A 25,823-nucleotide genomic window follows, 5' to 3' on the forward strand; every position below is an offset into this window, starting at 1 on the left:
GGGAGAGTGGCAGGTTGAGGCCAGGCCGTAGGAGGGCAGGGTGACTAAATGTAGTGGCAGAGAGCACAGCCTTTGAGGTAGGTGGACAGTGGTGTGAATCCCAGCTCTGCCTCATCTAGTAGCTGAGTGATCTTGGGCAAATTCCACTTCTTTTCTTACCTTCTCCTTTCTTATCTGTACCATGGGAATATTAATAATACCTTCCACTAGTGGTTGTTGTGAAGGTCCAGGGAAATAAAGTTAATGTTCAGCACAGTGACGGGCACAGACTTAGTATCCCACTTTCAAAGTGGCAGTTGAGGGTTCTGATGTTGTTGAAACAACTCTAATTAAATCATGAAAATGCCAGTGTAGGGGCGCCTGGGTGGCGCAGTCGGTTAAGCGTCCGACTTCAGCCAGGTCACGATCTCGCGGTCCGTGAGTTCGAGCCCCGCGTCAGGCTCTGGGCTGATGGCTCGGAGCCTGGAGCCTGTTTCCGATTCTGTGTCTCCCTCTCTCTCTGCCCCTCCCCCGTTCATGCTCTGTCTCTCTCTGTCCCAAAAATAAATAAACGTTAAAAAAAAAAAAATGCCAGTTTAAACCACAGAATTTAAGGAGGGAGAGAAGAGAATGCTCTTTGCTCCTTCACAGTTAAGGATGAGGCAGAGAAAGAAGCAGCAGCAAAAGAGGCAGAGAAAGGCCTTGGAGGGAAAAGGAGGAGCAGGAGAGTTTCCAAAGGAGGCACTGACCCAGCTGGCAGAGGACCCAGAGAGGCCACTGCAGGTTGAGAAGCCTCTGGAATTTGCAGGGACAGCATCATTATGATTCTAAGGACATTCTAGAGGTGGAGTCACACCACAGTGGTTTTGGGGGGGGGGGGCGGTGGAGTTGAGGAAGTGGTGGCTTATGTGGCTCCCAGTAATTCTCTCTGGAAGGAGGAAGAGAGCTTGGAGTGGCCTGGGGACCAAGCCATGGGAACAGCTTTGTCAGATGAAGGCTATTTGAACTCAGCACGACGTTTCTCTACCTTTCTAAACCCATGCCTCCATTTGATAGTCATAAACATCATTGTCCCCTTCCAGATTCTGATATTTTGGCCCCCATGACCCAGCACGCGTTCTCGGCTCCATTTCGGAATCCTATCTGCCAAGATCTTGTCTGGATTTACCTCTTGTAGGTGTATTTTTAAAACAGTAGGAATTGAATCGTTCTCTTGGAATGGTGCAGGCAAGAAACGATGCAGGTGTGAAGGGTGGTAACATGGCTGGATCCGAGACTGCACTGCGCATGTGCGAGGAGCGAGGGGGAGGGAGAAAACAAGGAGGGATCCTGGGGGTCTGGCTTGGAGGACCGAGTAAATAACTACATACCGGTGCATGTCCCTTCTCCATGTGGGTCCTCCCTTGACCTGCCTAGGTGACACCTCAGGGGTTTGTTGACAGGAAGAAACCAAATGGCAGACGTGGTCATCGTTTGGAAACTTCGAATGCTTTGTAACTCTAGGGTATCATTATCAATATTGCTATAAGCAAGAAATAGCACAGCTGGTTCTCTTTCTCATGTGCTCTCTGTTTCTGTCTGCACAGCCTCCATGTCAGTAAGTGTAATTCTAAATGGCAGGAGGGAACTAATGTGTATTTAGCTCACGGACCCTTTTACAAATAAGGAAATGGATGTGTGTGGAGGTTAAAAAAACTAGCTTAGGACAACAGACAACTGCGGAATACACATTCTTTCCAAACACACATGGAACGTTCGCAAAAATTGGCTACATCCTAGGCTACAAAATAATACATTTTAAGGAATTAGCATCTCAATAAATTTTAAGGAATTAGTGTCCTACAGCCCGCTTTCTCCCAGCACTGTACAAGTAATCTAGAAATCAATAACAGAAAAATGAGTTTAAAAAATGGTTATATGTGTGTGTGTCTGTGTGTGTGTGTGTGTATTGAGAGAGAGAGATTGGAAGAAGAGGAGAGGAGGGGAGAGGAGAGGAGAGAGATTTACAAAAACACTTCTAGCTCATAGGTCAAAGAAAAAAATGATAATAGAAATTTTAAAATACTTATAAGTGAATGGTAAAAGAAATATTAAATATCAAAGTTGTGGAATATAGCCAAGACAGCACTTAAGGGAAATTTATGACCTTAAATGCTTGTATTAGGGAAGAAGGGCTGAAAATTAACGAACGGGCTAAGAATCCAATTTAATAACAACAATAAACATAAATAAATAAGATCGCCCAGGGTTGCACAGTTATAAGTGGTAAAGACAGGATTTGAATACAGATATGGCTGGCTCCAGAGCCCTCACTCTCTCCACTATACCATGAACCTTTCCGTGTGCTATTTTCCATAATATACTCAGTGCCTGGAAATTCTGTTTCTCCCTAAAAGTCAAAGCCTGTCGGGTAACTCCCTGCATCAAAGGCTGGTGACAAATCCCACTCATTTATTCACGTATCCTTTTACGCATTCGTTCATTAAACATTTATTGAGCATTTGCTATGTGCCAGGCACTGTGATCACTACCTTAGTTGCTTTTCCTCTGAGTGTTCAAAAACCAGTCTTCAGCCTGGGGCAAAAGCCTCTGCTGCTGCTGCGACTACCACCCCCCACCCCCACCCCTACCCCTCAAGCTGCCTGAATCTTCTCTGCTGCTTGTCAGAACAGCATCCTCATCAAAAATGATTGATTTCTCTCTTGTCTCTTTCAACAGGTAGACTGAAATTACCATGTGTCCAAATTAAAATTGCATACTTCAAGGATTATTTGAAGGACTATTCTTAGACCTTTTTAAGAAGATTTAAAGAAAAGTGAGTTGTGGCTTTTTTTTTTTTTACACTTCAGAGAGTATTCATGATCTAAATTAATGTTATGGGTGATTTTTTTTCTCTACCTCTCAAATGTGCATTAATAGGTAGACTTTATCTCCACTTAGTTTATAATACCTTTTTTTCCCCTAAGAACAATGAGCAGTGAGTATAAGATTACTGCTTGCCTTCCTAAACGATTTTACTATCTTTCAAAAGCCTGTGGAATCTTACAGATGAAAGGGTTCTAGAGCCATGAACCATTCAATAGATGATGATAGAAAGATAAAAAGGAAGGAGGAAAGGAAGGAAGGAAGGGAGGAAGGAAAGAAGGAAGGAAGGGAGGGAGGGAGGAAACAAACATGTAAATTATAGATATTTGGCTTGTGCTTGGAAATCTCCAGGGACTGATGAGGAACTTGGTACTTCCCCACATTTAGGATTTCTATAGAATTCTTCCATAATCTGCATTTGAAATCCATTCCTCCTCACATTGCCAAGCCTCTTTCTTCTTTACTAGACAGTCCTAAAAACGGTTGCAGACAAAGATCATGTTTTGCCTTGAGATCTTTCTTATTCTTTGTTCCTTCAATGATAATTTGGTTAGCAGTTCCTGCCCTGGTCACTTTCCCAATATTGTCAGTGCCTCCTTCGAAAGGCCTGCCTGGAACCCAGACAGAGCTCTCCCAGTGTCCTTTGTCCCAGGAGATCCATGAGAGTCAGAGTTGAGAGAATCCCAAGACCAGACCTTGGTTTCAGGCCCAGCTCTGCTCTTGCTTTGCTCTTAGGAAAGTCCTTTCATTTCTCTGAGCTCAGAGAACACAAGAAGGGTAAGAGGCAAAAGGTCCTAAGATGCCTCCCACCCCCATATGGATAGTTCTGCTGACTTGGAGTAAGAAAGTTGCTGCTTCTTGATGTCCTAGGCACCAGAGCGGGCCAGGACTTGGGGATCCGTGGGCCCTGGGTCCAATCCCAGTCCTATCGCTTACTGACTGTAGCCACAGGCTGCCACTTCCCTTCTCTGAGCATCCATTTCCTCATTTGTCAAATAAGGATATTGATGTATGTGGCAAAGGATTCGTGTGAGACGGGCTGGGATAATGTACATAAAGCACTTATTAGCCGGTATGTGGGAAGTGTTCAATAAATGCCAGTCCCTGTTCACCTTATAAGTAGTGATAGAACTGCTTACCTTTCGCTGGAGGAGAAGACGAGAGGTGGTGAAAATTCTAATAAGACGGAGTACGTGGGCATGCTTACTAGAGATAGGAGAGAAGTGTCCATATCCTGTACGTGTTCGTGCAAATGCATGCTTAACTCTGAGAACTTTATGAAATTAAGACTTTACTCAGAATCGGAAGGATCTGTTGCTCTGGAATATACAGTTAGAGACACTTTTAAGGTGGGTCTGAGGGGCTGCACAGATTCTGCCAACCTCTGGCTGCCACCACCTCAGCCCTGGATAAGAAAGACTGCTGTCCCCAGGAGGGTCCTTGGGCCCCCACTAGCCCTGGGGACCTCAAGAGTCCTCAGATACCTGTGTGTGTTCAGAGGCTGGTTCTGAGTGTGAGAGGCACTTACAAACTGTTAAGTGCCCTACACACATATGTATGTTTGCATTACTCGTACATTATGGGATATTCAATACTTTGGAAACTAAAAGGGTAAAACTCTGATGAGCTGAGTGTGTGATGAATCCACAGAGTCCAGTGCACAGATTTCTTGAGTAAAACAGCATGTGAACACGTATGTATGTAAATATCTATGTACACATGTGCCTGTGTGTCTGCTCCTGCGTGCAGCTGTGTGTGTGTGTGTGTGTGTGTGTGTGTGTGTGTATGTGTGTGTGTGTGTGTGAGAGAGAGAGAGAGACCGAGAGGATCTTTGGGTGCTGTAGGTGTGGTCACCACTCTACACAGTGACCAGCTGTCTGGGAGGAGAATGACCTAGGAATGAACACACAGGCTGTGGCGTCGGTCACCCCCTCTCTGTAACTGACCAGCTGTGTGACGTTGGCCACATTCTTGACAAAAGTGCCGCGGTCTCTGCCTTTATGGAGTCTGCGGACGGCGCTACTCTGAAGGGTTGAGGGAATCCACGTACGGTTTACCCTCCACGCTGTGCAAGTGTCCAGGATGCCTGAGTGCCCTTCTCCCATGGTTCATGGAGTTCGTCGGTTCATGAAAAGCTATTCCACAGGGCCACTCCCCAAGGTCCCAGGCACCTGGGTGGATGGAGAGCCCGCACAGGTGAACACACGCTCTAGCCGTCCTGAAAAGGCCAGTTCCAGGGATGGCCCACACCTCAGCCATCCTTCTGAGTCTCCTTCCTCAACCTGGGTTTGGGGCTGACGAAGCGTAAATTCGGAAGTGGGAACTATGTTGTCATTTAGGGTGTGGAACAAGGATTTCTTTTAATTGGGAAATTAAATATAGCCACGATCATGGCTTTTGTTCTCCAGACAGTTACTGACTGTACGCACAGGGGTGCCACTTCAGGCCGATGCTACCGTGGGTGCCGCTGGCCAGGGGTGCCCCTTTCGGGGTCATCCAGACCTGGGGAAGCCTGCATAGTCCTGTTCTGTGGGGTTTTTCAGATGGTACATGCATGGGTCACACAGTTAAATTTGGTGGTTCAAGATTATCATGTCTTAAAGTGAAACAGAGTAACCCAGCAACCCACAGAGTGAGTGAAAATATGTACAGTGTATATTTTCAACAAAGCTCTCCTATCCAAAAGAGTTACAGTGGGGGAAAAAAAAGAGGAAACTCCCACAAATCAGTAAGGAAAAGACAACCTAATAGAACAAAGGCAGAAGACTCAAACAAATGAGGATATCCACGTAACCAGTAAGCATATGAAAACATTATCAGTTATCAGAGAATTAGGGATGAAGCCCACAGTGACGTGCTTCCGTAAACCCATGAGAACAGCCTCAGTGAGGAAGGCGCATAATACCTCATGCTGGCAAAGAAATGGAGCCCCTGGAACTCTCAGATCTAACTGGTTGAAGTCTAATCTGGTATATCGACCTTGGAAAACTCGCAGTATCAGCTAAAGCTGAACATATCCACATGCGCCGTTCCATTCCTGGATACACAGCCACGAGGCATGCACACACGTGTCCACCAAAACACGTGGCCAGTGGAATGGATGAAATGTGGTATGTCCACACAAGGGAATATCAGAGACCCTCACAGGGTCATTAAGTCAGGCATTCAGAAATGTGGATGCATTTATATAAAGCACAAGAACAGACCAAACTAATGTGGGCTGTTAGAAGTCAGGACAGTGGTTACCCTTGGGGGAGGAGTTGGTGGACGGGAAAAGGCAAGAGGGGGCCTTTCAAGGTCCTGGTAATGCTCTGTCTTTTGATCTGAGGGCTGGTTACACGGATGTCTTCAATTGCGAGAATTTATCTAGGTCATCATCTAAGACATGGACACAACGCATACTTACATCATGCTTCAGTAAAAGTCTATAAAATGAATTTACAAGTCACGATTTATAAATGCACGCAAAAGAATAGAAAATACATTAGGTACTAGCGTAAAGTAAAGCTCCCCCTGAGTACTATATGTGTGTCTACATTGAGTAGGGACGTCAAATGTATTTCTTACTGTGAGTCACAGTCCAAAACCTTGAGAGCCACCGGCTCAAACTAACCCTCTCATTTTAAGACGAGGAATCCGAGACCCAGAGAAGAGGGGCATTAAGAGCAGAGCTAGGAGGAAGGCAGAGCTGAGAAGATGCTAGGTCTCCTTCTGCCGATTCTGTGTCTCTCATTTCCCTGCCAGTTGGTGGAACGGTGCATTCGGCGAGTAGACTCCGTCTGGCACCTTCATCTCCGGGAGGCAGTCCTGGGCTTTCAGTCCAAGGGGAGCCATCGCTTTTCCAGCCACAGACGGGCCGCGTCTGAGGCCCGGCCACCTCTGCAGGGGCCTGGCTCCAGCTGCCTGAATCCCTTCCCGCCTCTCCTGCCTAATCTGCTTCCTTCGGCGCTCTAGAAACATTGCTGCGCTCAATCGTGTTTTCATTCGTGTGGAGTGGCTGTCGTGCCAAAGCCATTCTATGGGTATACAAGGTGGAAAACTGTGAAGAAAATGCACTGGGAGAAGGGGGTCCAACAGAATATGCCTTGGTTCTGGCTTTGTGCTTTCAGTGTTATGAAGTCGTGAGTCTAATCGGCAGACCTCTCCTGCGGGGTCTGGGAGCTCCCAGCGTCTGAGGGTGTTTGATTTGCAGGATGTGGCCCTGTCCCGGCCAGGCAGAGTTTCACAGAGGAGGGAAACGTCCTGTGGATTTTTTTTTTTTAATTTTTTTTTTCAACGTTTATTTATTTTTGGGACAGAGAGAGACAGAGCATGAACGGGGGAGGGGCAGAGAGAGAGGGAGACACAGAATCGGAAACAGGCTCCAGGCTCCGAGCCATCAGCCCAGAGCCCGACGCGGGGCTCGAACTCACGGACCGCGAGATCGTGACCTGGCTGAAGTCAGACGCTTAACCGACTGCGCCACCCAGGCGCCCCCGTCCTGTGGATTTTAAAGGCTTAGTATGAGCCTCGCACAGGGCCTGCAACCACCTTAAATAGGAGGGTTATATAACATCAATGGCTTTCCAAGTCTTTGGACTATGACCCACAGCATGGAATTCATGGGGTGTCTTCACTCAGGACACACCCCCCACTCACACTGGGAGATGGGTATGGTTGAGGATGGGATAGCCCAGGTCTCTCCAGGAGGGGCATCTAGCCCGACCTCAGGGACAGGGAGGCAGAGGGGGCCTCAGAGGTTTCAGAGAAGCCAAGAGGCCCAAGCTAAGGATTAAAGAAAGGGGGACCACACAGGCAAGATTGGCGAAGAAAGGCCAGCAGGTGAGAACCTCATTTGAAAGCAGCAGCGTTGTGCTCTGGAAACTGCCTGCGCAGAGTCGAAGTTGAGGATATGTGTGGGGAATGTGGGAGAGGATCCAGAAGAGGTGGGGACAGGGACCAGACGGTGAGGAGCCTCTGTGCCCTGACGAGATGTGTCCAGGGTGAAAAGGTAACCATTCATGAGATCCGTGGAGGCAGGAAACGCCTGTCGCCTTGGAGACAGAGGAGGACACGCAGGCAGGTGCGGCCACGAATGTCAGTGTATCCCACGACCGTGTTTTACAGCACTCCCTTGTGCCACCTTCAAAGAAGACTTTCAGAGAACGCTCCAGACCTAGGCCTGGCTGAAGGCGGGAACTGGAGAGATGAGTAAGAAAGAGTTCCCAGCCTTGCGGTTCTGCCAGTGGACTGACAGGTCAAGACCAAACACAAATTTGACATAGTATTTACTGTTCCAGGGCAGAATGTCCCAAACTGTGTTCCAGGATGCCTCAGCCCTACAAAGTGTTGTTAAGAAAGAGAAGGAGGAGGGTTTCTTCTGGAGCGATCTGAGAAGTGCTGTATACTGAACTGCCCCTGCTAGATCTCACTTCCACCAGCATACTCAAGGCTCTGAGAAGTCCTGTAGTGAGGATGCTAACCTAATGTCGCTCAAACTTATTTGTCCGGAACCCCTTTTAAATGTTTATTTATTTACTTTGAGAGAGACAGAGAGCACAAGCAAGGCAAAGGCAAAGAGAGAGAATCCCAAGCAGGCTCTGTGCTCAGCCCAGCACGGGGCTTGAGCCCACAACCGTGAGATCATGACCTGAGCCGAAATCAAGAGTTGGACTCTCCACCGACTGAGCCACCCAGGCACCCCTGTCCAGAACCCCCCCTTTTTTTTTTGCATATGATTTCAAATCCCTCTCTTTTTCAGGACTTGTGTTAGGAAACACTAACCCAGAGAATGGCCTGAAGGTTGGGAGCTCTGATGAAGGAGAAAAGGACTCTCTCTGCATGAGAGAGGACAGAGAGAGTTTTCCAGAGAGGGAGATTTTGTGTGCATTATATAAGACCTAGTCTGAGACTGGCAGGGAGTCTGGCCCCCATCAAGTGCCGCTAAATAATTAATAAATAAAGGAATGGCTACTGTGTTTGCTGGTGAGAAGAACCCCAAGTTCTCAGCAAGGGCTGGAGATGGAGGGCACACGTTAGCAATGGTGTTGAGCTAACCAATGGCGGTTAGATGTAGGGTCTCTTTCCTCTTACTTGCCCCCTTCTCTTGACTGTTTCAGAAAAGGCATTAGGAGACAGCAAAGGCAAAGGGGTGTAGGGTCACATACTCTAGAGCCAGACTGCCTGGGTTTGAGTCCCAGCTCTATCACGTCCCAGCTGGTTCCTTAACTCTTCTGTGTTTCAGTACCTCTCCCCGTAAGATGGACCTCAAAATAGTGCCCAGGGTTCAGGGTTAATACAGTCAGGGTCCTGAGCCGGCCGGGGGGGGGGGGGGATGGGGACGGCAGGTGGTAAGCTCCACTTAAGTGCTAGCTGTTCTTCTTTGCTGGCTTCTTCCGCTGGGTCCCTTCCACAGCCCCTGTCTGGGTTCCCTTTCCACTTGCCCAGCGGACTGCAGATCCTTGGATTCCTGAACGAGGTATTCTGTACATTTCTCCCCCCACCCCGGCATTGGGAAGGGCCAGGATGATGTTTCTTCATTTTCCATAGTCAGGGCTGTTTGAGGTAAGGCTCAGGTTCCACTCCCGGGTATTAGTGCTTAGCCGCTCCGGCTGAGTAAATATTTCTGAGGAAGTCCAGCACATCTATTATTAATTTACTGCAAGCAGTTGCAGTACGTTCCATAATTGCTTCTGCCTACAGATGTTTTTGTAGGCCGTGCAGAGTTCTCCGGGCCTTAATGCTTTTCCAGGGGTGTGGTGGCTAGCGGTCTCCGCTGCCTTTGTCTCCCTGGGGAAGGGTGGCCAGTGGTGCAGGGTGCACATTGGGCCCTATCATTCTGGCCATGGAGCTCATGGAATCTTTTCTTTACACCCCCTACTCTCAGCTTCATAGCTGGCTCAGTGGCCAGAAACCCCGGTGTCATCCTTGAGAGCACCCTCTCTGCCATGGCCCCATGTCCAGTTGGTCACCAGGTCCTAGTGATGCCATCTCCCAGACCTCACAAACCCAGTCCCTTCTCTCTTGTGCTGCTACCAATCAGCTCGTCCCAGCTGCCGCCCCTTCCCATCTCCCGGGTTCCTGCTTCCCTGATCCCAAAACTACATCAGGACCCCTGCTTTGCATTGCCATGGAACCCCTGCTTTTTTAAATCAAGTTTCAATCTTTATATGACCTGTTCCTGTCCAGCCGCTCTGCTGAACTGTTGTCCATGAGGATAAGGGACCAACTTCATCTTACTAATAATGCTTGATGAATAGGAATCTCCTCCCAGTTAGTGACAGACAAGACTATGCTTTCCTTTTCTCCTCCCTCCCTCCCTCCCTCCCTCCTTCCTACTTCTCCTTCCTTCTTTTCTTTCCTTTTCTTAATTATAGTTGAAAGGGAGCTAATGATCGCTTAGTCAGATTTCCCAGAGGAGTCTCAAGGCCACTGTGGGAAGAAAGGAAGAAAACTAGGTAGGACCTTGAACCCCCAACCTGTCACCAACCCAGAAGTTACCCTTTATCTCCTTACACGTTAGAGTTTTATTTTTGATTTTCTTTAGAGAAAGTAAAAAGTAATTCTTTTATAGGTCTGACTCTGTAGCTGTACTTGCTAAGTTTATTTATTTATTTTTTAATGTTTTTTTATGTTTTACTTATTTTTGCGAGAGAGAGCCCCAGCACAGCACGGGAGGGGCAGAGAGAGAGAGAGAGGGAGACACAGAATCTGAAGCAGGCTCCAAGCTCTGACCTGTCAGCACAGATCCCGACGTGGGGCTCGAACCCACGAACCGCGAGATCATGACCTGAGCCAAAGTCAGACGCTTAACTGACTGAGCCACGCAGGCGCCCCATATACTTGTTAAGTTTAAAGCAGTAAGCACCCTTATTGCTATGTGACCTTGAACAAGTTATGGAAGCTCTCCAGGGTCAGTCTTATCATCTGCAGAATGGGGTAATGGTAATGTCTACCTCAGAGATTTGTTGGATTAACAAGTAAAGTACTTAGAATAATGCCCACACATGGTAACGTGTTTAGTTGGTTACTGTGGTTATGGTTGTGATCATCTCCATTCATGAAACCATGCATTGGAGGTCTGCACTTCCATTTGCCTGGAGCATGTCCAAATCTCCCAGTGGTTAGCATTTATACTTTCAGCTTTCACTGGCTGAGACACATATAAGGCAGAAAGCTGCCATGGATTCAATAATGTCTGAACTCAATGTGTGTTCGTCATAACAGCTCCTACATATGTTGTGCAAGATATTGATTCAGTTATAGACAACACATGGTGAGCCAACATACAGGTTCCTGGGTGTCCCAGTAAAAAACACCCCCCAATTAGAAAACTCTGATCTGGATTATTGCTGTTTCCACCAGAAACATGTTCATGCACACGGTAGGCACTAATATTGATTAAACAAGTAACTGGATGGATGGATGGATGGATGGATGAATGAATAGATGGATGAGGCTGTTTCACATTTTCCTCTTGATTTACTTCAAGCATGATAATTGTATATGTGTGTTAATGTGGATGTATCTATGAACATTTGCAGAGAAAGCCCCAGCTATTTCTGTCCCAGGGAAGAAGATAGTCATAGTTATGTAGTTTGCATATTTCCCCATTTTTTTAGTTTACAAGGTCATTTTTCACTGGAGCCCTTTCAGCTGTCCAGCATTAACAAAAGATAAGCACTCCTTCTGCCTCTTCCATGCCTTCCTCCTCCAACAATGAGAGCTTTGTGCTGGGAAGATTGCCTATGGATACTTCTTTCCCAAGGCCCCACAGCCTTGTCTGGCTTCTATCAAGAGTATTGATGGGGGAGTGGGGACACAGTTGAATTCAGGGAGCGGTGCCCATGGCCTGGTGCCAGCTCAACAAATCAGGCTGGGGTAGATAATTCAGTGTGTCTTCTGGGATATAGGCAGCCTGTTCACCTGACTGGTTATCCAGCTATCTGCAGCCAGCACCCTGGAAGTCATCAAGCTCTGGTTTCCCAGGGTCTCTTGCTCAAGGCCCAGGAGGGGAAGCTAGGCTGGAGCAAATGGTGAGAGATGGCAGGCAGAAGGACAGGTAGCCAGCGTGAGGGTGTGAAGAATCTTACGCAGTAGTTGTAGGCAGCTGCTGTGGCTACTGTGTCCAGGGCTTCAGTTCACTAATGAGATTAAAATGCCAACAGCCTGCCTCTACACACACTTACTTAGGAACACATTGGCTTGAACTGCTTAATGAGTGTTAGTCAGGAATCTAAGAAAGGCCTGGGCAGGCAGGCGCCTGGCTGATTCCTTGTTGATTAGAATACTAAATGTGTCACCCTTTGAAAGCCCTCAATTGCTTGGAGAGCAAACCCAGGGTTGAGATTTCCTGGTAACCCTTGCATTCCCACTGTTTCCAGATGTTTATAAGTCAGTAAGCTGATCTAAGGAAAGAATGGTTAATGAGGATGTTTTGACAATGACAGGGACAACAATAATGATGATTATCACAGGAATAAACAGTGGTTATCAAACCTGGCTGTCCACCAGAAACACCCACGGATTTGTTTGTTTGGTTTTTGAAAATACAGCCTCCAAGGCCCTATCCCTAGTGATTTTACTTCTCCAGGCATGGGGGCCCAGGAATCTATATGCTTCATAAGCGCACTGGATGATTCTGATGTTCCTGGCTGTACCCTGGCTTTGGGAACTGCTGCTCCGTGGAATGAGAGCACATTGGACCCACACTGGTATCTGACTGTTACTTCCTAAGCTGCATGGCATTGTGCCTATTGCTTAGTCACTCATAATCCTCTAAAAGGGATTATGTAAAATGGTGCAGCCACTATGGAAAGCAGTGTAATGATTCCTTAAAAAATTCGACATAGAATTACCATACGATAAAGCAATTCCACTTCTGGGTATATACCCCCCAAAATTGAAAGCAGGGACGTGAAGAGGTATTTGTATGTACATGTTCATAGCCACATTAGTCACAACAGCCAAGGGATAAAAGCAACCCAAGTGTCCATCAATGGATAATAAATAAAGGAGATCTAGCATATGCATACACGGAGTATTAGCCTTAAAAAAAGGAAGGAAATTCTGACACCTGCCACCATGTGGGTGAACCTTGAGGACATTATTCTAAGTGAAATAAGCCAGTCACAAAAGGACAAATACTGTATGATACCCTTATATGAGGCACCTACAATAATCAAATCATAGAGACAGAGAGTAGAATGGGATGTAGCAAAAGCAATTCTAAGAGGGAAGTTCATAGCAATAAACACCAATGTTAAGAAGCAAGAAAGATCCCAAATAAGCAACCTAATGCCACACTTAAGGGAGCTAGAAAAAGAACAAAGTGAGTCTAAAGTTAGCAGAAGAAAGGAAAAAATAAAGATCAGAGGAGAAATAAATGAAATAGGTAACACAAAAACGAGAGAAAGGATTCTCTGAACTACAAGTTGGTTCTTTGAAAAGGTAAACAAAAGTGGTAAACCCTTAGCTAGACTAACCATGGAAGAAAGATAAAGAACCCAAATCATAAAAATTATAAATGAAAAAGGAGACATTTCAGTTACTACCACAGAAATTGAGGAGGTCATAGAGGCTACTATGAGCAACTATATGCCAACAAACTGGGCAATCTAGAAGAAATGGAAAAATCTTAGAAACATACAGTTTACCAAGACCAATCAAGAAGAAACAGAAAATTTTAATATGCCAATCATTAGTAAGGTGATTGATCAGTAATCAGAAATCTTCCAACAACAAAAAAAAAGCCCAGGACCAGATGGCTTCCCTGATGAGTTTTACCAAACTTTTTTCCCCCTCTCCCTCTCTCTGTATTTTTTTAATGTTTATATATTTTTGAGAGAGAGAGAAGGAGACAGAGCATGAGTAGGGGAGGGGCAGAGAGAGAGGGAAACACAGAATCCGAAGCAGGCTCCAGGCTCTGTCTGAGCTGCAGCACAGAGCCCAACACGGGTCTTGAACTCACAAACCGTGAGATCATGACCTAAGCTGAAGTTGGATGCTTAACTGACTGAGCCATGCAGGTGCCCCAAATTATACCAAACTTTTCAAGAAGGATTAACACCAATCCTTTCCAAACTCTTCCCCAAAAAATAAATAAATAAATAAAAGAGGAGTGAATACTCCCAAACTCATTTAATAACCAGCATTATCCTGATACCAAAACCAGAAAAAGACATTACTGGAGAAACAAAACAAAACAAAACACTACAGGCCAATATCCCCAATAAATATAGGTACAAACATTCTCAATAAAATACTAGCAAATGAATCCAAAAGCACATTAAAAGTATTATTCACAATGATCATGTGGGATTTATCCCAGGGATACAAGGTTGGTTCAACATACATAAATCAATTAACATGATATATCACATAATAGAATGAAAGAATCATGATCATCTCAATAGATGCAGAAAAAGCATTTGATAAAATTCAACATCGATTCATGGTAAAAACTCTTAACAAATTAGGCATAGAAGAAACAGATCTCAACATATAAAAACCATATATGATAAGCCCACATCTAGCATCATACTCAGTGGTGAAAAGTTGGAAGATTTTCATCTACAGATGAAACAAGCAAATACAGAACAAAACATGAGTGCCCAATTTTACCACTCTTATTCAATATAGTACTTAAGGGTCTAGCTAAAGCAGTCAGACAAGAAAAAGAAAGAAAAGTTTTCAGAATTGGAAAGGGAAGAAATAAAATTGTTTCTATTTGCAGATGACATGATTTTATATAAACTCCTAAAGACTCTGCCAAAAACAAAAAAAAAAGAAAGAAAGAAAGAAAGAAAGAAAGAAAGAAAGAAAGAGGAAGGAAGGAAGGAAGGAAGGAAGGAAGGAAGGAAGGAAGGAAGGAACCAACCTGTGAGGTCTAATCAATGAATTCAGTAAAGTTTCAGGATGCAAAATTAACATACAAAAATCAGTAGTGTTTCAGGGTGCCTGGGTGGCTTAGTTGATTGAGCATCTGACTTCGGCTCAGGTCATGATCTCATAGTTCAGGAGTTCGAGCCCCACATCTGGCTCGCTGCTGTCAGCACAGAGCCTGCTTTGGATCCTCTTTTCCTTCTCTCTCTCTGCCCCTTCCCCGCTCATGCTCTCTGTCTCAAAAATGAATAAACATTTTTAAAAAATCAACAGTGTTTCTATATACTAACAACAAATTTTCTGAAAAAGAAATAAAGCAATCAATCCCACTGACAATAGCATCAAAAACGGTAAAATATTTAGGAATACATTTAACTAAGGAGATGAAAGATCTGTACTCTGAAAACTATAAGACACTGATGAAAGAAATCAAAGAAGACACAAATAAATGGAAAGGTATCCTGTGTTCATGAATTCGAAGAGCTGATATTGTTAAAATGTTCATACTATCCAAAGCCATCCACAGATTCAGTACAATCTATCAAAATTCCAGTGGCCCTTTTTACATAAGTAGAAAAAGCACCCCTAAAAATTTATATGGAACCACAAAAGATCCTGAATAGCCAAAGACATCCGAGTAAGAACAAAGCAGCAGGCATCAAAGTTCCTAATTTTGAGCTATATTATAAAGTTATAGTCATCAAAACGGTGTGTTATTGGCATAAAAGCAGAGAAATAGACCAATGCAAAAGAGTTGATAGCCCAGAAATAAACCTAAACATATATAGATAACAAATAGTTTACAAGGGAGCCATGAACAGTCAATAGAGAAAAGACAATAAAGATAGTCTCTTCAATAAGTGGTGCTGGGAATAACTGGATAGTCACACGTAATAGAATGAAACTGGACCCATCTCTTACACCACTCTAAAAAATAACTCAAAATGGATCAAAGACTTAAATGTAAGACCTGCAAATAGAAGAACACAGAGGGAAAAAGCTCTTCGCCGTGGGGCTTGATAACGCTTTCTCGGATGTGACACCCAAAGCACATGCAACAATATCAAAAATAAACACGTAACACTTCAAATTGAAATGCTTCTGCACAACAAGAGAAACGCTCAACAAAGTAAAAAGACAACCCACAGAATGGGAAAAGATAATTGCAAACCATTTATCTGATAAGGGGTTAATATCCAAAATATATAAAGAATTTATATAACTCAATAGCAAAAACAGACAAGCAAACAAACAAAACAATAACCCAATTACAAAATGGGCAAAGGACCTTAATAGACATTTCAGTAGGTACATGAAAAGATACTAACATCATTCGTCATTAGGGGAATGCAAATTAAAACCACAATGAGATACTACCTCGCACCTAGAATGGCCACAATCAAAAAGATGAGATAACAATTGTTGGCATCTGTGTGTGTGGATTGTGTGCATATTTATTGGTGGGTATGTAGACATACACGGAATATTATTCAACCATAAAAAAAAACAAGGAAATCATACCATTTGTGACAAAATGGATGAACTTTGAAGGCATTAATGATAAATGAAATAAATCAAAAAGACAAAGGGACACCTGGGTGGCTCAGTTGGTTAAGCGTCCAACTCCTGACTTTGGCTCAGGCCGTGGTCTGATGGTTCATGGGATCAAACCCACCTCAGGCTTTGCGCTGACAGCACAGAGCCTGCTTGACATTCTCTCTCTCTCCCTTTCTCTCTGCCCTTCCCCTGCTCATCTGCTCGCTCTCTCTTTTTCTTTCTCTCTCTCTCAAAATAAATAAACATTTAAAAAAAAGACAAAGACAAATACCGTATTATGTTACTTGTAGTTGAGATCTAAAATAACAACAACAACAACAACAACAGCAACAAAAACCCAAACCAGAAAAACAAGCAGACTCACAGAAAAAGAGACCAGACTTTTGGTTACCAGAGGCAGAAGGTGAGGATGAGGAGAATTGGAGGAAGATGGTCAAAAGGTACAGATGTCCAGTTATAAGCACTAAGGATGTAATGAGCAACATGATGACCAGAGCTAACACTGCCCTGTTAGATACGTAGGGAAGTGGTGACGAGAGTAGGTCCTAAGAGTCCTCATCACAAGTAGAATTTGTTTTTCCATTTGTCTTTTCTTCTTTCTTTTCTTTTTATCATATCTGTGTGAAAAGATGGATTTCAGCTGAACCTGCTGTGGGAATCATCTCACAATATATGTAAATCAAATCATCATGCTATACTCCTTAAACTTTTACAGTGATATGTATCAATTGTTTATCAAGAAAATGGAAAAAAAATTAATGAAAACTTATTAAGTTTTTGAGCATAAGTATAAAGTACTTATATGCAGATCTGTGGTAAACATTTTACACAATTTCTAGTTTGCCCTAAAAAGTCCTATGAGGTCTATATTATCATCACTGTTTTACAAATAAGGAAAACTGAGTCCAGTGACTTGTGGGTCCAAGGCAACATGGTTGACGTCATTCAAGAATCAGAACCTGAAGTCTATCTGGCATCAGTGTATTTTTGACTCCAGCAGATTTACTATGTAGGAGGTAAATCAGGGATGATTATTCATTTTCAGAAACAAAATCATTTACTTGCTTTACAGAAGTCCTTTGAAAAGCAACTCTCACGTAGTACGTTGAACGTAAAACCTTGATTATAAAGATTCATCTGGGGAGAGCATTTTCAAGAATAATCTTTCCCATCTGTGTGGCTATAAAACTATATCAGAACACTGTCACAGGTATTATGTTAAACATCAACTTGACTTAGCCAAAAACTTTTCACTCTTTCCTCTATAGTAATACCATCTATTTGGTATTTATTGGTGGTTAAAACAAACAAACAAACAGGCTTTGGTACTAAATTGGCATCACAGCTTTACTGCTTATTAGCTGTGTGAACTAAGGCAAGCTACTTAGCCTCTCTGAATCTCAGTTTCTTCATCTGTGCAGTAAGCATTATTTTTTTAAATTTTTTTAATGTTTATTTTATTTTTGAGAGAGAGAGAGAGACAGAGTGTGAGTGGGAGAGGGGCAGAGAGAGAGGTAGACACAGAATCTGAAGCAGGCTCCAGGCTCCAAGCTATCAGCACAGAGCCTGACGTGGGGCTTGAACTCGTGAACTGCGAGATCATGGCCCGAGCTGAAGTCAGTCGCTCAACTGACTGAGCCACCCAGGCACCCCAAGTGCAGTAGGCATTATAATTGGGGTTTTATATATAATGAATGTTAAGCCCTTGTCCCTGAGTGTCACACAAGTGAGGAATGGCATTTGTAATTTACCATGTTCATCCAACTACCCTCTAAGAATAATTTGGCTTGCTATGTAGGAAACTATACTATAGTCAGATTAATGGGAAGAGATTTTTTTCCATTGTCAATTAATACATTGACATTCTGCTTTGTATTTCAGTCTCATGTGAACTTTCCGAGTGTCCTCAAATCCCATTAACACGAGGACACTGATGGATTTGAGTTTCTGGAAAAGCCAATCTAATATCCTAACCCTAAGATAGAGAAAAATCCCTATATTCTACTTCTGTTGCCTCAGTTTCCTGACCTTGCTCACAAGATTCTGGTGGTCTTGGCCAGTACCCTAGAATGCCCAACTAGGAATAGCGTGTGAGGCCAGCTAGAATGCTGCACCCTCTTGCAGACACTAGGGATTCTCAAGAACAAGGGCAGTTAGATATTGAGATCTGGAGTTCAAGAAAGAGGTCAGGGCTGAAGAATAAGAGTCAGGTTGCAGGCCCCAGAGCAGAAGCAATTATCCAGGAGAGGGGTAGCATGAGAAGAAAAGACCAGATTGAGTTTGTTGCAGTGATTCAGGGGAAGTGCAGACCTGAGTCAGTCCGTGGTAGTGGGAACAGAAGGAAAGTTATGAAGGTACAGTCAATATGATGTGGTTTCCACTAGTTTTAGGGTTAGAAAAAAGACGTCAAGATAATTCAGAACTAATTCCAGCCCCAGCCCTGTCCTCTGCCCATCCCAAGTGAAATATGTCCCTCCTCATTTATGCCCCCTCTGAGTTTCTCCATAGCAAACCCCACAGTGTATTGTAATTGTCTGTGTATGTATCTACATCTCCCTCTTTTCCATCATCCAAGGGCTTACTGACTTCCTTCCAGGTCCTGAATCAAGTGGTGTTCCCCCCTCCTCCAGGCCTCTGTCTCCCTTATCCTGATTCATTTCTCTTCACAGCACTAGCCACACAGATATTGCGTGTCTCCCCTGGCTAGCACTGCAGTTCCACAGAGCAGGGACTTGGCCTAGCCTGCTTTGTTTATGACTGTGTTCTTAGCACCTAGAAGAGTACTCGAGGTGTTCAGTGAACATTTGTTAAGTCTCCCTGGACTCTTCACATCCCTGACTGCATGTCCCCAGTTCATATGATGTGGCTTCCTAACCATCTTGGCCACAGCCTGGAGACCTCACCCCACACAGCAGTCCAAAGGCTGTCTGCACTGTTTTGTTCTGAATAATTGGGCTGTGATTCCCTTGATGAAGACACTCTGATAAACAGGTTCACTTATATAATTTGTGGGATACAATGTGAAATAAAAATGTGTATCCCTTTTAAAAATTATTGAGAATTGGGGGGCGCCTGCTTGGCTCAATCAGTTACGTGACTTTGGCTCAAGTCATGATCTCACGGTTCACGAGTTCAAACCCCGCATCTGGCTCTGTGATGACAGCTTGGAGCCTGGAGCCTGCTTTGGATTCTGTGTCTCCCTCTCTCTCTGCCCCTCCCCTGCTTATTCTCTCTCTCTCTCTCTCTCTCTCTCTCTCTCTCTCTCTCTCAAAAATAAATAAGGCATTAAAAATTTTTTTTAAATATTTTCAAAAAAGTATTAAGGATTTGAAGATAGCCACAGCGGAGCATTTAACCAAGGATGGGCCCTTCTGAGTGCAGGACCCTGTGTGACTATACAAGTCACATCTGTACAGAAAGAACCAGGGCTTAGCAGCTTGTAAATATGAAGCTTGGAGTTTCTATTTTGTCATGTAGAAAATAAGGAACTACAGGACGGTTTTGAACAGAGGTGACATTTAAAGTTTATCTCATTTCTTCCCTGACTGTAAATTATACTCATTGTGAAAATTTGCACAAGTGAAACAAGGTACAAAGCCCTGTTAATCTCTTTTTTTCTCCTATCTCCCACCTTACAGGCACTAAATCCAAAAATAACGCATGAAACATTTGGTTAATTTCCTTATCTGAGGTGGGTTTTTTTTTTTTCCTGATGTAACATAGTTAAGATCATACTTCAGCTGCCATTTTTGCCCTGCTTTATTCACATGACATTGTAAGAAGAGGCAGGTCAGGGGATCCCTCTTAAATGTATGCTTAGCAAGATTGGCCTGGAAGCCAGTTTACAGAGTGGACTAGGGGCACGGGGTTGACAGCAGGGACTGAGATAGAGGTAGAGTTAGGGTCCTGGAGGAGAAAACCGGGGAGGCCCTGGATTAAGGGTTTAAGGGTAAGAGTGGAAGGAGGACAGTTTGAGAGCTGAAGCTGATAGGAGGTGACCATAATCTCTACTCCCCTTGAATTCCCTTGATTAGTGGGAAAGAACAGGAAGATCTGGCCATGTCTTTTGTAGACTCTGCAGGTGACGGCAAGCAGTGGGGCATTTCTAAAACACAACTCTTTGGCTTCTCCTTTCCAAGGTAGACCTGCCCTTCCCTTCCACCCCACCCCCGCTGCACTCCCCGGCTCCCGGAGCTCCTACTCCCTAAGCTGGGCCCCAGAACAACCTTGGGCAATGGCAAACGGGAATCCATGGTGAGAGCAGGCATGGCGAGGTGAGGGTTCCCAACATGGGCAGATGCCTCAGGGTTTAGATTTGCCCATTTGTTGGCAATCTCCAGTGACTGTGCCTGCAAAGGGGAGAGTTAACATTGTGGCTGGATCCTTAATTGTGCATTTCATGAATTTTCATGTTTCCGCTCGCAAGCTTAATGTTGCTTTCTCGGTGAGTTTTTTTGTACTTGAGCATAAGAGCCTTGTAATTACTGAGTGTTGTGGATTGCAGAAGGTGATTAAAATGGATTTCATGAAATCGGAGTTCCCCCACCCCCCCACCCCCACTTACACCACCAGGCCCAATAGGTGGGGGAGTGAGTCAGACACAATCCCACCAAGTTCAGATAATCAGGGTATGAAGGGCATGAAGTTTCTTCTCCAGGCTTTGCCTGCCTGGGTCTTGGATTTGCTCCAAGATGGCCCTCTCTCTTCTCTTCCTCCCCCCTCCTCCTCCCTCTTCTGAATGAAGTCTAGCTGTCTCCCTGACCCCACCGGGGCTGGCTGCTTTCTCACTCACAGCAACAATAAAACAGAGTGGATTTTCATCTTTGCTTTTGTACCACCACTAAGTGTGTTTCATTTGCCTTCACTGTCAGCCTAGACTCCCACCTGAGAGGGTCATTCATTTTGAATAGAGGCTTGAAAATTGCTAAAACTAGCGAGGGTGTAAGAATTCCCTCTTCAGCCTCCCTTTTTTCCTAAGACAAGTTGGTTGTTGATGGAAGTAAGCTCCAACCTCTACCTTACTCTGAATCAGGGAGGGTCAGGTGGTGCTCTGAGGGGGAGGGGGAGGGTTAGAGAATCAGTGACCTAGTGGGGAGGGGACGGGAGGGGGAGGAGTGGCCTGCAGGTTCCTGAGGGTAGGAACCCTGCCTGGAAGGAGGAGGAGGATCCTGGTGGGATCCCTGGAAAAGGAAAGCAGAGAGCCAGGGAGTCCAGCCTGGCTAAACCAGAAGATGATGCTATGGAAATGACCCTCCTTGACCAACGAGGAAACCAAGTCAACTTACCTAAGTGAGTGAGTGTGTGTGAGTGTGTGTGTGTGTGTGTGTGTGTGTGTGTGTGTGTATGTGTGTGTAATATTAGTGCTGGAAGGGACTTGGGAAGTCATCTGAGCCAGTTCTTCCATTAAAAAAAAAAAAATCTTTCCTTCACTGCATTTGGCCTGGCCCAGAAGAGCCCAGGCAGCCCCTTTGTGTGAATTAGGAAATGGTACACCTTCCCTACCCTAGTAAACACAGGAGCCCAGCCCTGAATCACCCCACCTTAACTGTATGTCCTCGAGCAGTGAGCAACCTGCCCAACCGTATGCAGTATCCCTAGAACAGAGACTGAAAGTGGGTGTCTCTGACTTCACAGCACTCCCTGTGCCCCTAACCGTACCCTCCACCATACCAAAACCCCCACCACACTGAACCCTGCCTGACTCTCTCAGAGTTTCCTTGTATCTGAGAGCTTAACCGCCCATATTCTAGAATTTAGTTGTTGATATTATTTACACACAAGCATATACAAATTAACAGACACAGGTATACTCCCGTGAGTAAATGTGTCCTCTATAAGTATTCAAAGATGTTACTACTTGGGGTGCCTGGGTGGCTCAGTTGGTTAAGCGTCTGGCACTTCACCTCAGGTCATGACCCCAGGGTCGTGGGATTGAGTCCCCTAACTGGGGCTCTGTGCTGAGGCTGAGGATTGAGATGCTCTCTCTCTCTCTCTCTCTCTCTCTCTCTCTCTCTCTCACTGTGCCCCTCCCCTGCTCACATGTGTGAGCGCACTCGCTCGAGCTCTCTCTGTCAAATAAAAATTAAGATTAAAATTTAAAAAATGCACAAAGATGTTACTGCTCATGGCAGAGCGTGTTCGTGCAGGGCAGGAGGTCCTCTGCACCTCACACCAGGGATGGGATAGGTTGACACTCCTGTGGCTCATCACCTACCCTGCCTCTCTCTCCTCACACCTTACCCCTCCACCACGAACTTCGAGGTCCCCACACAGACGGCATTTTTCATAACTCCTTCTCGTTGTGTGATCCCTCTGCCTGGCGTGCTTCTCTCTCACTCATTCCATCCAGAAAATTCCTGCCAAGCTGTGCTTTGGCAGTGCTTTGCGTCTCCTCTCCAGCGCCTTCCTTGACACTCCTCCTCCACCCCTCCTTTCTCTATATGACCCATGTCCTCTGTGGATTTAGCATTTGTGGCGTGCCTGGCACCATATGGTACTTGGGTGTCCATGGCAGTTCCCCACTAGACCGTGGGCTCCTGACGGTGGGCCCACAGTCTAACCCATCTCTGTGCCCCCTGTGCAGCACGGCCCCTGGCACATTGAGGAGGCCCCGTTTTGGTGAATGCCTTAGCCCTGAAAGAGGAAGGGAGATCCTTCACAGCACAGGCCTGGAAAGATGGCCACAGCTTAATAGCCTGGGAAAGCAGGGTCAGGTGCTTTGCTGACAAAGGGCCTGTCTCAAGGTACCCTGTCCCTGATCTCAGTGTCACCCCTCCGAAGTCAACACACCCCACCCATCCTCTGGGATGGGGAGCCTGTGAAGCAGGACAACCTGTCTTTGGCCTGAACTGTGGAACTCACCTGAAACACACAGCTTCATAGACCTGACAGGGTCTCTGGTCTCCACGTCAACTTGGGGATCCAGGAGCCCCAACGGACAGCTCTTTCCTCCACTAATCCAGCACTGTCACCACCTGGTCCTACTCAAACTGTTGACAGGGAGAGGTGGCAGCTGCTAAGACAATCCCCGTGACCCATCCTTCACCAGCACACATTCCCCAAGCACCCCCTGAGAGCTGGGCCACGGACTCTAGGCACCAGGCCAGGACTTAGCCACGCAGGCTTCCCAGTGTGCTGCAAACGAGTTATAGGGGGACACAGTTATCGATCTCCTCTGCTACCGGGTAGTTAGAGGTGGCACTGCCAGGCCAATATTACCCTCTTCTCTCTCTGTGTGCTGTGAGTTGGTGAGGGTTGGACAGCTACTGTAGCAGGTTTGCAGCAAATAAAACCTCGTCCTACCCTGAAGGTGGGACCATCCTATAACGCAGGGCTGTGAGAGTGATCAGCATGGAAATGTACAAAGTGTCTTGTCTGCAGACAGGGCAGACGTTATTACTTCTGCTAAACGGGTCACAGAAGACTTTACAGAAGAGGTGATATTTCAACTAGGCTTCAAAGGAGAAGTAGGAATTCACCAGCAGGAAATGTCTTTCGGGCCAGACCACGGAAGGAGGCAGGCAGAAGGCAAGGGAAGAAGTCACAACAATTTAGCAGCTATATTAGGTACCGGTGGAGTGCTAGGTATGGATTGTCTCATTTAATCCTTTTTGCAGCCCTCTGGTTATTCCCCTTTTATGCCTGAAGGAACTGAGGCACAGAGGAGCTCAGTAATTACCCAGAGCCACACAGCTAATAGTGGCAGAGCTAGGGTTCAAAACCAAGCTTTGTTCCAGAGAGGCCATCATCTTGTAAATATCAAACTTAACGTTCCTGAGTACCTATTATTTATTTGTAAGGCACTGTAGGACACTTTCCAAATGTGGACTCATTAAACCCTCTCAGCAACCCTTTGAAACCTTTTACATGTGGGGAAACAGAGGTTTAGAGGGGTTGCCCAGCTTATCCCACTCCCTTGGGGGGCTGGGCTTTGAACCCTGGCCTACCTGCCTGGAGCTCTCTCCACGGCCTCTCAGGCTCTGTCAGCCTTCTCTCGCCTTGCTTCCCCGGCTAGGAGCCTCCTGGGATTATTCCCCCGGAGCTCAGTGAGAACCACCCGCCTCGGAAGCCCATAAAATGAGGCTGGTTCGCATTCAGGCTGAGCAGCTCACTTCACAGGGCTGCCTCTGCCCACCTAGCAATTAGGCTGTGTCACCCCAAGCCTGCCAAGAATGCTTCATAAATACTTGTGCCCGGCCAAATTTATTGGCGAGCTATATTAATCACATTTTAAAAATAAAAAGTGAAATAAATAATAAGTGGCAATATTCTGCTTTCATAAAACCACCTGCAGCTCCAAAAGGTAGCTGGCACCTTGCTTTCTTGAACTGTCACACGTCCCTACTCACTGCCATAAATGTTAACATCCCTCCTTAGACAGATAACCAGCTCTGACAGGAATCCACAGATGTGTGCAAAGTGAGTCACTGCTACACTGGCATCGTCAAATGGAGACGGTGGAATTATCCTGGGCCTGCTGGGTGGCGGGGAGGAAATTACCAACTGTTTGTGTTTTCCAGGCCGCGGTGGGGGAGGTGCAGGGAGGGAGGCCGAGACAAAGGGAGGACGGAGAACAGATCCTCCTCTGGACACACTCACCAAGTGGGAACCCATTTCTGGGCCAGGTGCCTGGTGGTCACCGGGCCTAATGGCCAGTGTCACTGCCAGCCTGGGAGCACCTGAGGAAAGAGGAGAGTCATTGTTTTTTATCGTGTGATTAATATTTTCACTTTTTCCGATTACAAAATAATACCACCTACATGATGTGTCCTTCTGAGGATATAACATTTGGAAGCACGTGGCGCCCTTTTGCCCCTTATTGGTGACATTAATTTTGATCACATGATTAAGACGGCATATCAGTGATATATGTATATTCACACATATACACAATATATAATGAATCATGGATCCATATATTAAGACATTTACATATATATGTTTTATATATGTGTGTGTGTTGTGTGTATGGAGAGAGAGAAAATGAGAGATTTCTATTAAGGAATTGGCTTGCACAACTGTAGGGCTGGCAAGTCTGAAATCCACAGGGCAGGCCAGCGTTCTGGAAATTCAGGCAGGAGTTGCTGCTTCAGTTTGATGTGCAAGGTAGAATTTTGTTCTCTGAGAAACCTCAGTGGTTGTTCTGAAAGTCTTTCAACTGATTGGATGAGGCCCACCCACATCGCTGAGGATAATCTCCTTATTTTCTTAAGGCCAACTGATTCTAGATGTTAACCACATCCACAAAACGCTTGCACACTGTCAGCCAGAATGTTCGACTGAAGAACTGGGTACTACAGCCTAGCCAAGAACCCATAAAACTAACCATCCCAGATGGTTTCCAGTTCCCCTGTTGCCAGATTGTCCTTTGTAATAAGTAAGTATTTTATAGGGAGATACTTCAAGGCTATGTGAATATTCTGTTCTTTATCAAACCTTCCCCCCCATCACCCCGCCCAGATCTACTACTGATTCTTGCTGGAATCGTTTTTACTATGGCAGTTATATGAAGTGCTTTCCCTGGGAGAAGAGATCTGAGAACCTGGTTTCAGGACCCAGCT

At 45.4% G+C, this 25,823-nt stretch overlaps 1 protein-coding gene across 8 annotated transcripts in view; it reads left to right on the top strand.

Moving 5' to 3' along the window:
- TENM4 (teneurin transmembrane protein 4) overlaps positions 1-25,823 on the top strand; it is a 748,341-nt gene that overhangs the window by 294,513 nt on the left and 428,005 nt on the right. The window contains exon 4 of one of the 8 annotated variants that reach the window (XM_043580115.1): positions 2,698-2,794. The exons of the other annotated variants lie outside the window; for them this stretch is intronic. The gene's annotated coding sequence lies outside the window, so the exon portion shown is untranslated. The remainder of the gene's footprint in view (positions 1-2,697; positions 2,795-25,823) is intronic. 8 annotated transcript variants of the gene reach the window in all.

The sequence above is a fragment of the Prionailurus bengalensis genome, chromosome D1 (assembly GCF_016509475.1).
Source record: "Prionailurus bengalensis isolate Pbe53 chromosome D1, Fcat_Pben_1.1_paternal_pri, whole genome shotgun sequence".
NCBI lineage: Eukaryota > Metazoa > Chordata > Mammalia > Carnivora > Felidae > Prionailurus > Prionailurus bengalensis.